Source organism: Equus caballus, chromosome 31 (assembly GCF_041296265.1).
Source record: "Equus caballus isolate H_3958 breed thoroughbred chromosome 31, TB-T2T, whole genome shotgun sequence".
NCBI classification, from domain to species: domain Eukaryota; kingdom Metazoa; phylum Chordata; class Mammalia; order Perissodactyla; family Equidae; genus Equus; species Equus caballus.
Window position 1 is genome coordinate 6,007,336 of NC_091714.1, and position 10,607 is coordinate 6,017,942.

The following is a 10,607-nucleotide window of genomic DNA, read 5'->3' on the forward strand; positions in this document are numbered from 1 at the left end:
ACAAAAAAGAAAATTGCTGATACCGTATACTGGATGATGTGGTCCTTCAACAGCTGTTCCCATGTCCACAGCAAGACTCCAGGAGGACTCGAAGCTGAGTGCTAGACGGGGTGCCTGGGGAGGCCTGTTGTGGGGTTTCATCGCGCCTGACAATTAAGCAGGGATGTCTTCAGCTTTCCAAATTCTATGAACCAACCATGAGATATTAATACTTACTCAATGTATTAGTTTCCTACTGCTGCTGTAACAAGTTGCTGCAAACTTAGCACCTTAAATCAACACAAATTTATTTTCTTATAGTTCTGGAGGTCAGAACTCTAAAGGGGGTGCTAAAATCAAGGTGTGGCTTCGATCTTTCTGGACATTCTGGGGAGAATCCATTTCCTTGACTTTTCCAGCTTCCTGAGGTGCTCACGTTCTTTGACTTGTGGCCTTTCCTCCATCTTCAAATGCATCCTTCCAACTTCTGCTTCACGGGCCCACCTCGTTTTGACTTTGACCTCCTTGCCTCTCTCTCATAAAGACCGTTTTGATTAGATTAGGCCCACCTGGATAATCTAGGATACTCTTCCCATCTCAAAACCCTTAACTTAATCATATGAGCCAAATCCCTTTTGCCATGTGAGATAACGTAGTCATAGGTTCTGGGATGTGGACATCTTTTTGGGGGTATTGTTCTGTCTACCACACACTGCAAAAAGTGTTCTTTTTTTAACAAATTTTGGAAATGTTGGGTTAAATAAAGTTAAAGAGGTTTCTTTATTGCAGAGCTTTTTGCAATTCTTAATATGCTAATGTATATTATAGAATCCAAGAGAGAAATTTCGTAGGTAGTATTTTCCAATCTTGTTTGACCAAAGATCCCTCCCCATCCCTTTTTTTCCTGTGTAAAACCGATTAACATTTCAGGAGAAAGTGGGAGCACAGTCTCAGGAAACATACTTCAGCCCAACCAGAAAAACGAGGCCCCACATGAAGAGGTTCAAGGTCACCCGGGTTTGGGGGGCTGCTTTCATAGATTACAGACAGAATTATACCTCTGCATTTAGCACATTCTCTGGAGGCCACCACATGCCGTCATGTGAATAACTGAAAACTGGGGAAGAGGAATTCCTCGTTTAGGATCTGAAATTTCCCCTTGGAAGTATCTGACTAGGATTTGCTTGAACTCAACTGCACCCTCAAAGACAGGTAGAGAATTCATCCTTCACTTATTCTTTCATCCATCCAGCCACTTAATGAGTGTTTATGAGGCTACATTCTCTAGGGGACTCCACATCTGCATTTTCCCGGCCCACATTCACCAGCTCTAGTTCCTGTGCCCCGCCCTTTTGCCAGTGTCATCCATAGCTCTCAGCTAGAATCGTAACAGCTGTCTCCCAAAAATATCCTGAGCAATTTCCCTCAACCATGTATGTTTCAGGAAGGTTGCACGAGAGAGGGCCATAGGCAGGAGGGGTGGAGCCCAGGAAGTTCATCGTGAGTCACTGGGCAAGTGCGGCCCAAGTATTTTAGGCTTGGGGTTGGGTAGTGGGGTGGGGTGGGCAGCACTTATATTCATGGTTGGGTTAATTTATGGGATTTATCCAAGTTAACGATTGTGCTGGGAGGCAATTCCGCAGCGCTTGGCGATCAGAACGTGCCTGGAACCAGTCCATTAAACTTCTCTCTGGATATAGTGCCATCCCTACCGTGCTCGTGTGTGCTTCTAATGCCAAGAAGCACATTTCCCGAAACTGTCCTAGTGTCATCCTCCTGCCCTGCTCCATCTCCTTCTCTGGTCTTCGCGAACAGAACCCCTGGACAAAGAGGGCTCTGAGGCCAGGACTGCTTCACTGTCAAGTACTTATCAGCCTATTTATAGCTCCAGTTAAGGATTCAGATTCGGGAGTATTCCATTAAAAGACCACATTAACGAGTCCTCAGAGAAAATCTCTCACAAAGCTTTTGAGCTCATAACCACTTGGCCGTGTTACGAGCTTCTAGTGTGTTAACATCCATAAAATAAAACCATTCTCAGTGCCGGTCTCAGTGCCGGCGCTACAGCGTTCCTGGGCCTCTGCCCACTAGACGCTTCTCCCTAGGTGCTGACCCCTGGATCAGTGCTCACTGCCACTTGGGCACAGGCCCCTATCTCTGACACTCGGGGCTCTTTCCCCTTGGTTGGGCTCCCAGCTACTCTTTGTGCTTGTTGGGTCAGCATCTGTGAGAACAGTTTGGAAGATAACAGCAGAGCTGGCTGCCTGGGGGATGCGGAGGAGCTCCGGTTACAGTCCAACCTGCAGGAGGCTCAGGACAGCTGACAGCCGAGGGAGTGGGAGGGAGAAGGGAGCAGGGAGGAGTCCTCGGAGGAGGAGGGAAGGTGTGAGATGTGTGGCTGGAGGAGAAGGGACACACTTGTGCTGGAGTCCAAATTGGAAGAAACGAATTTTGAAAAAGTTTCCTGTTGTATAATCTTAACTGGAAAGCAAGCATTTCAGGGTATTTCTGAAGTTGAAGGGTACCATTTGCTTGTACTGGGTTCTTCCATGTCCCCAGGAAAAGAAACTTAGGAGCAAAAGACACTCTTAGGGTTTGGCTATTTCTGCCCTTCCACCTCCAGCTTTCAATCTGCCAGCCTCATGACATCAGCCTGTATTTTTAGAGATGTTTTGATGTGATATGTTTAACACGCTGCTGAGCCCCGAGCACTCGGATGATGCAGCCAAGGGGCACTTGAGCTGATTCACAGTCCTCTCTCCCTCTCCTTAGAGCCAGGACAATGGGAGGCCTGGGCTGGAGCCACCAGGACTTCTGGAGGAGGGGGCGGAATGGGGGTGAGGGCTGCAGGGCTGACTCAGTGGCCAAGACAGCTAAGACTTTCCTGATCCTCCCAGGCCCCCGTGTACCTGCATTATCATGGAAGTGCCTGTATGTTGCTGGTCACATTTGCGCTTTGAGAAAGGTCCCAGAAAAGGCACCTCGAGGTTGTTTGGGTCTCTCTTACTTTTGAGGCAGAAGTGGCACTGGCTGGATGTTGAGTGCGGTGATATCACATGGTGCCCTATAAATGGACACCAAGGAGGAGAGTGACCTTGGCTGCATGTGGCCCCACTAGTGACCAAGGGCAGGGAAGAGAAGAGATGGTTCCTTTTTAGAAAGAGCCTCAACGACGTAGCAGAACAAAACACACATACACAAAACACATCTCTGCTGTGGCCACCATGGGAGGTGTACCCCTAGGATCACCTCATCTTCTTTCAAGAGGCTACTAGTTTCTTCACAACTGGACTCAGCTTTCAAGCCAAGGCCACACTCTCCCTGAGCTGCCTCCACCAGTGACTGAACTCAGCAGGGTATGAGGAATGAGGGCCTGGGCATTTCTTCTCCCCCTGCATCCTCTAATGGGACCTGGAGCCTTGAGACCTTTGCCAGATCTGCATTGTAGTCTGTGGCTCTCCTTGCCTAATCCTGCTTCCTTCCCTTCCATCTTTTACAGGCCTTATTCCCCAATAAATCTCTTGCCCCCCTTCTCTGCACCTGTGGCTGCTTCCCAGAGGACCTGCCTGGCACAGGAGCGCAGACAGGAATGGATTTGGACATTGTAGCTGCCCAAAGTTATTTTCCAGTCCCCAAACTGTTGCAGATACATCAGGTATCTGAATTCTTTATGGGACTCCAGACATGGCCCTGGGGTGGGAGGTGGCCTGCAAAGACTAAAAGGAAGGGAGAAGGCAGAAAAGAAAGGCCTGCAGAGGTGCAACTGAAGTCACAGCAGAGGAGATGGGGCAAGGAGTGGGCCCCAACAAACTGCTGAATGTGAGCTAAAGGGCCAGCCGTGGAGGAGTACTTTCTCTTCCCATTTCCAAACACATAATGCTCACGTCGAGGGTCTGAACACGTGGTGGGGTGTGCTATTTCTCAATCTGGCTTTGGGGAAGTAAGTCAACATTTGCAGTTGCTGACTTTGCTTGGAGCTCTGCCCTGGGGGAGGAGCCCAGGGAGAAGAGTGTGCCACCTGGAGGTAGGTCCCTGGGATCTGGGCTGGTGGCAGGTCTGGGAGACTACACAGAGAGTTTAATGCCAAGGTACAGCTTTATTTTTAGTTATCTGATATTTCTTTCTATGTCTGATAAAAGGTGGATGATTAATAAAGAAAAGTGAAGAATTTCTTCTATGTGGCAAACCAATGTTTCAATTCATACCTGATAGCCTCGTCTACAGGTGTCACTTACCCTGTGCAGCTTATGTCATAACCAGTTGTTATGAATCAAATAGCTTTAAAGATGTGTCAGAGAGCTGGCACTTAAAGGATATACGATGGATCATTTTAGAAAGTAAACTTCTGAAGAAGGCACCAAAACCTATTTGTTAAATGAATAACTGCTATATCTATTGTTTGAATTGGAATTTTGATGCAGCATAATTTTAAAAACAGGATATACATGTACTTTTAGAAGAGATGGTTGATTCTAAAATATCCCAGATACTGCATCCTCCAACTATAAATGCTTTCCAAATAGTGTATTTGTGAGCGATCTCAACTTCCCCTCCAACCACCAACCTTTCGAGCCAAGAGCTTGAACTAGCAGGCTTTCATTTTAACCCTGAGTGAGGGGCAAAATTTAAGGAACAATGCAATTCAGGCTGGCCCTGACCCTGGCTTCAGTGTCTCCATCTATAGGTAGGTGCAGGAAAGTGGTCCCTACTCTACAGGTGTGTGGCGTCTGGGTTCTTAATGCAGCTCTCTTCCCTTCTCCCCATGTCCTGCCCCACTCACTAGAAGCCGGAGAGGAGGGTAGATCTGTCAGTCAGATCAGCAATAGTGGTCAAAGGCAGCTCAGTTCAAAACATGAGGGACGTTTGTCCTTCCAGGTCCGGACAAAGGATAGTAGGCAGCCTTAATTTGTGTCAACTCCTTTTGACAGCAGGTGCTGCCGGGACTGCTGTTTAGGGGGCATTTCAAGGACATCTTTAGGCTTATAGGAATCAGCCACCTCTGATTGATCCTGTCAGCTGTAGGTGCTGGAAAGGAGCCCAAAAACACGTTTGTCTTGTGTTTTTCATCTTGGCCTGGGAATGTTGGTTTCCTGTCTGCGTAGTGGCTTTCAACATGGTTCCTCTATTCAAGGGGGAACATTGAGCCATCCTGTCTGGACCCACGCCTGTTTCTTCACAGGAACCCTCTTGGTCTTCATGAGCTTGCGCATTTCATGTTCACAGATCTGCTTGCCCGATGGGTCATTCTGCCCTGAAGTAGTAAGTAGCTGCTGGCTGGGTGCTAAGCAGTGCAGGGACAGGTGAACTCGTGTGGACCCCAGGGACGTCAGGTTCCAGAACAAGTGTTGGCTTCAGCATCAGCAAACCAAGCAAATGCCTCCTGAAATGATTTCAAGGGCCCCCAAAGATCCACCCCTCCTCAGTCCTTCTTCATGGATTTATAGAGCTCCATTATTAGTGTGTCATTCTGTTAAGACTTTTAGTCCCACCTCAACAAGAGCTCATCTTCCCGCCTACCTCATGCCAGTGTCGATTTTGAAAAATGTTGGGGAGCAGGGAATGGAGATAGAGAAAGGAAGGGGTTCCAGTGAGGCTGAGATGGAATTGAAGAATGGGATGATGGGGAAGGGGGGTGAAGACAGACTTTGCCTGTGTAGGGGTTCAGTTGTGTCCCCCAAAAAGATATATTGAAGTCCTAACCATCAGTACCTGTGGATGGACCATATTTGGGCATAGAGTTTTGGAAATGTAATCAAGTTAAGACGAGGTCCCTGGTGTGGACCTAATCCAATATGGCTGGGGTCCTTATAAGAAGAGGAGACGGAGACACACAGAAAGCCACGTGATTATGGAGCCATGTGACTGGCGTGATGCTACCATAAGCTAAGGAACACCTGGAGCCGCCAGAAACTGGAAGAGGCAAGGAAGGCTTCTCCCCTGGACCTTTGGAGAGAGGATGGCCCTGTCAACACCTTGATTTTGGACTTGTGGCCTCCAAAACTGTGAGAGAATAATTTCTGTTGTTCCCAGCCCCCCAGTTTGTGGTACTTTGTTATGGTGGCCCTGGAAAGCTGATACAGCCTATTTTACTCATTCCTAAAAACTGATTCCTCATTGTGATAAATAGCGGAGATTATCATTATCATATATTGGAAGTACTGGGGATCTTAACAGGCACACAATAAACTATGGGCCAGAAAAAGAACATTCATGTGAGGTCCACAGCAGGGGCTGGCTGTACAGCAGGGCCTGTGGGACCAGATAGATAGACAACACCGAATTGCCTGGAGCTCCACACACACGTGCACCAGTGAGAAATCAATAGACTTGTGGTGGAAATGACCAACGTGGATGGCCAGGGGGATGCAAGCAGCCAATAAAGCGGAAGAGAAGAGTGCGTGAGGCCTGTAAATTTGCAGATGCAAGAGGTCGGGAAAAGTAGAGAAGTCTGAAATAAAAGGCAGTTCCAAGAAGTCAGAGCAGGAAATTGAAGCTTGCCTGCTGGGTGAGCCCGGCTACCAAAGGCAGCAGAGGCAGCATTGTGGGATGAAGAGGCCCTGAGGGAAACGGCAGTGTCCTCAGTCGTCTCCTCGAGCAGCAGGGGCAGAATGAACCACCTGTCAGGAATTTGGTGTCTGGGTTTAGGACAATTGTAGGAACTGATTCTTTAATAAGCACCTCCGTCATTAGAATTGCTCAGAATGACAAGAGCGGCAGCAGCAGCAAATGTGGAGATCAAAGGGTCTGTATCCCAAAGCGACAAGAAGAGTGGTTCAGGAATCCCTCTGTCACCTCAGAGGCAGGGCAGCCGGAGCCCTGGTTCTCATAACTTGGGGTTGGGATGAGCTGCCAGCTCCAGGGCTGCAGAATAAAGCTAAAATGAGAGCTTGGCCGGCGGCTGAAATGTGGGCAGCACACCAGGACGGGTTCATGTGGCAAGACTGGAGCCAGTGGCCCATTTGGGATTAGAGGAGACGGTTCCAGAGTCTCGGGGGTTGTGTCTAGACTTGACAAGAGGTAAACAGCAGACAAAACACGGGAGCCAAGGAAGGCTACCTGAACTCGTGCTCTGAATATCAGAGATTGGAAGTGATGCCCCCGAGAGCATAATTTCATCATCGATCTCAAAGACAGGGCTTTTTAAGGCTGGCGTTTGGCAGAGGGGACTTAGCATGACAGCAAGGGACAATCGTCTCAGAGTCTTCAAGTTCCTTTCACTTCTACTCTTTGACTAAAGTGTAAATATTTAAAACCTCATTTTTGCTTCTCCTACCTGGAAAATATTACTCATGCTAATTTTAAAATAAAGATGCATAGATCTGAGTTATGAAAAAAATCTCTCTAAATCAAAACTCTCTGTGTAACAAAAAGATCTCCGGGTCTGGAAGTAGTGCCTAGCATGTCGGAATCCCCCTATAAAATAAGAAAGGGAACTGCTCAGTGGGGTTTATTAAAATACCCATATCAAGTAAAATCACAAATGTGTACTTAGTGGTAATTATGATTACAGAGACACAAAAAATTTAAAACTACATGGACGTATATGATTATATGGAATTAAAAGCCACGTTATAAAATTCAAGTCACCGGAAGACACTAAGATAGAAAGAAGCTGTACAAACAACATGGGAACCATTGCTGGGCAGTGAGGGACCGTCTCGGGTCAGGGCTGAGATTTTCTAGCTTTGTGGCCTTGGCCAAAAGATGTCAGCCATGGAGCCTCTACTTTCTCAACTATAAGTGGGGATAATACTTTCTGATAGGGTTGTTATAATGAAGTGACTCAGCACACAGCGTGGCATATGGCAGCAGTAATGAATGATGAATGATAATAATGTGGTCATAGTAATTCTACGTGTAATAATGACAGATAGAGACTTAATGTGAAAAATAAAGGGCTCTTGCAAATCGCCAAGGATATGAGAATCCCTAAAAAATGAGCAAAAGAGTTCACAGTTCACAGAAGTGGAAATAAAAGTAAATGAATGGATTCAATGACTGTTAGAGGGAAAAAACCCTGCTTTGCTTACTGCACTCACTGAGAACAAAGTACAAAGTAAAGCAAATATCAAATGCCATTATAACAACACAGATGCTGGAGAGACTTCCGTTAACTAAGAATATCCAGGAATTCCTGATGGGAGCGCAAATTTGATTATTTTGGAAGAGAATTTGGTAACTGTTATCAAGAACCATAATATTCTGCACTTCGATCCCATAATTCTGTTCCTGAGAATGAAATAATTTAAATCAAGAGAAAGCTATACTTGTAATGAGGCATGTAGGTAGGATTGTAAGAATAAAAAAAAATCCAATAATATAGCAATGGTTACTTTGTCATAGAATACTGTCTCTATAACATATGACATGGTAATTAAAAATGACAGAAAGTAAACGGAATAGAGTGTATTTTTATAGAATAGTGTCAAGTAGGATACAATATATTGAAATAACTGAAAATATGTAAAAAATAATGTATAAATATATATGTATACAGATGAAAGGAAGCTATAAAGAAATGCAATTCATTTTATATCAGTAAAGGGGTTTGGATATAATTATCTGTGTACTGTTTTATTACTAAATATCCTAAAATATATGTGACTAATTATCATAATTTCTCCACATTATCTGTTCTGAATCTGTAACTTCTCATGATTCCTTTTGGATTGACCTATATTAGGGTATAAAAATCCCAGTTTGGGGGTTCAGGTAAGACACGAGCCAGCTACATCCTCTTTGGTTCATTTTCTGACTCGATTTAGAAATATTGCCTGAGCACGTGTATGTGTGTCTCTAAGGAAAACTTTATTCCTCAAGATTCGCACGTGGCTCCGTCATACTCTCTTTCACATTGTTATAAGAAGTCCAACCTTTTAATCTGCCAAATCATTCTGTATTGTACCTCAAGTCAGTTTCAAAAGTCACTGGGTTTTTCAATCAGAGAAGGAAAAGTTAATTAGGAAAGTACCAAATAACTAAAAGAACATCATACCTGATGGAACTAGCCAGATAGGAATGCTTGGTCATTCACCTGTTTTGTGGTTTTTAAGGATCCCCCTAAGTTTCATAAATGACAAAAACCCTTTCTCAAAGCTACAGATCAGCCCCTACATATGCATGTGAAGAGAAGCTATTTTTGTCTCTGGGTTCCAGTTACATAGCCATGGCCTGGAAGCTTTGTTCTCAGAATTCATGCTGTCATCAAAAGGACTCAATAGGAATACAGCAGTGGGCTGGCCAGTGGCTTAGCTGTGACCGCAGCTGCAAACTCTCCTGTCATGTGAAAAACTCCGGGCTTTTTCTGGCCTGGAATGTCTGTTGGCCACGCCTTCTCTTGCCTTTCCTTCCCCTGGAATCCTGTCCGTTCTTACCAGCATGTCCCCACATCGTCCCAGATCACCTACCTCCACGCCATCTCCGTAGCAGTTGTGGGCTGGCTCTTGCTGTTTTCACACTCACATGGTAATCTTTATGTAGCACTGACGGGAACTTGTGTGTCCCCTTCACCAGAGGAGACCCGTCTCTAGTCCATGGTGCTACCATAGTGTCCGGCCCACAGAATCTCAGGGGATCTTAATGTGTGGTCCATGGAGAGAGTTTAGGGGGTCCATGAAGGCCCTGAAGTCGTGGGAAAAGTTTGTGCACATGTCAGGCAGACAATGTTGTGGCCTCCCAACAGGGGTTGCTCACTTCTTCTGTCCTAGGAGGCCCCCTGTGGTTTGTGCCAATCCTGGAGGTCTCCTTCCACTGTCCGGCAACTGATGTAGGTTTTGGCACCTCACCTTCCAAACCAGTGGGATCCGATGGGAAGTTGGCCAGGAACTTCTGGGAAAGAGGGTCCTTACTAGTGAGGGGTGGGGGACATGAGAGGGAGGCTCCTGCTCCTCATTGGACATCCTCAGGATGTGACAAGAGGCAGAGTCGGAAGTTGGGAGGCACCTGGGACCTTTAGATGTGACCAAACACTGCCTTCACCAGCCCCGATTGGTTGACTTTGAGCTTGTTATGTGATACAATAAATGTCCTATTTCTTAAGGCACTTTTAACTGAATTTTCTCTATTTTTGTAGCTGATAAACTTAATATGAATGCAGTTGTTTAGAGTTTTCATTACATGATGAAATGAATCTGAGTGTCCCCCGCTTGCCAAGGTTATGGATCTCTGTAGAACGTGCTCAGTAGATGCTGATTGATCAATTGACTGACAGACTGAAGGGCAGAGAAACCCTGGAGATGCCTCTGAGGAATCCAGGGGCCATGGGAATTTGCCAAGCCTGTTTAGAGGAGGCTGCTATCTGGAATGCGTTGTTTCCATCCCGAAGGCCACTGCTCAGCGCTGCCAGGCCAGGGAGGAGGAGGAGAGAGGCCTAGAAGCTGGAGCAAGCAGGTTCTTGGGGTGTGGTACAGAGGGAGGTGCCTGAGAGAAGCCGCTGCCGGCTCCTGGCTTGGGTACCACTTCACTGGTGGATGGACGTGAGTTGAGTCCTCCTCATCAAGAGCAAGGGGTCAAATAGGTTTCAACTTACAGGCCCACTCTGATTTGTACTGTTGAGAGGGATTCTGAAGCTGTGTCTAACTTTAGCCTTGGTTATTCCTTAAGTCTCCCAAGGACACAAATGAAAGGAA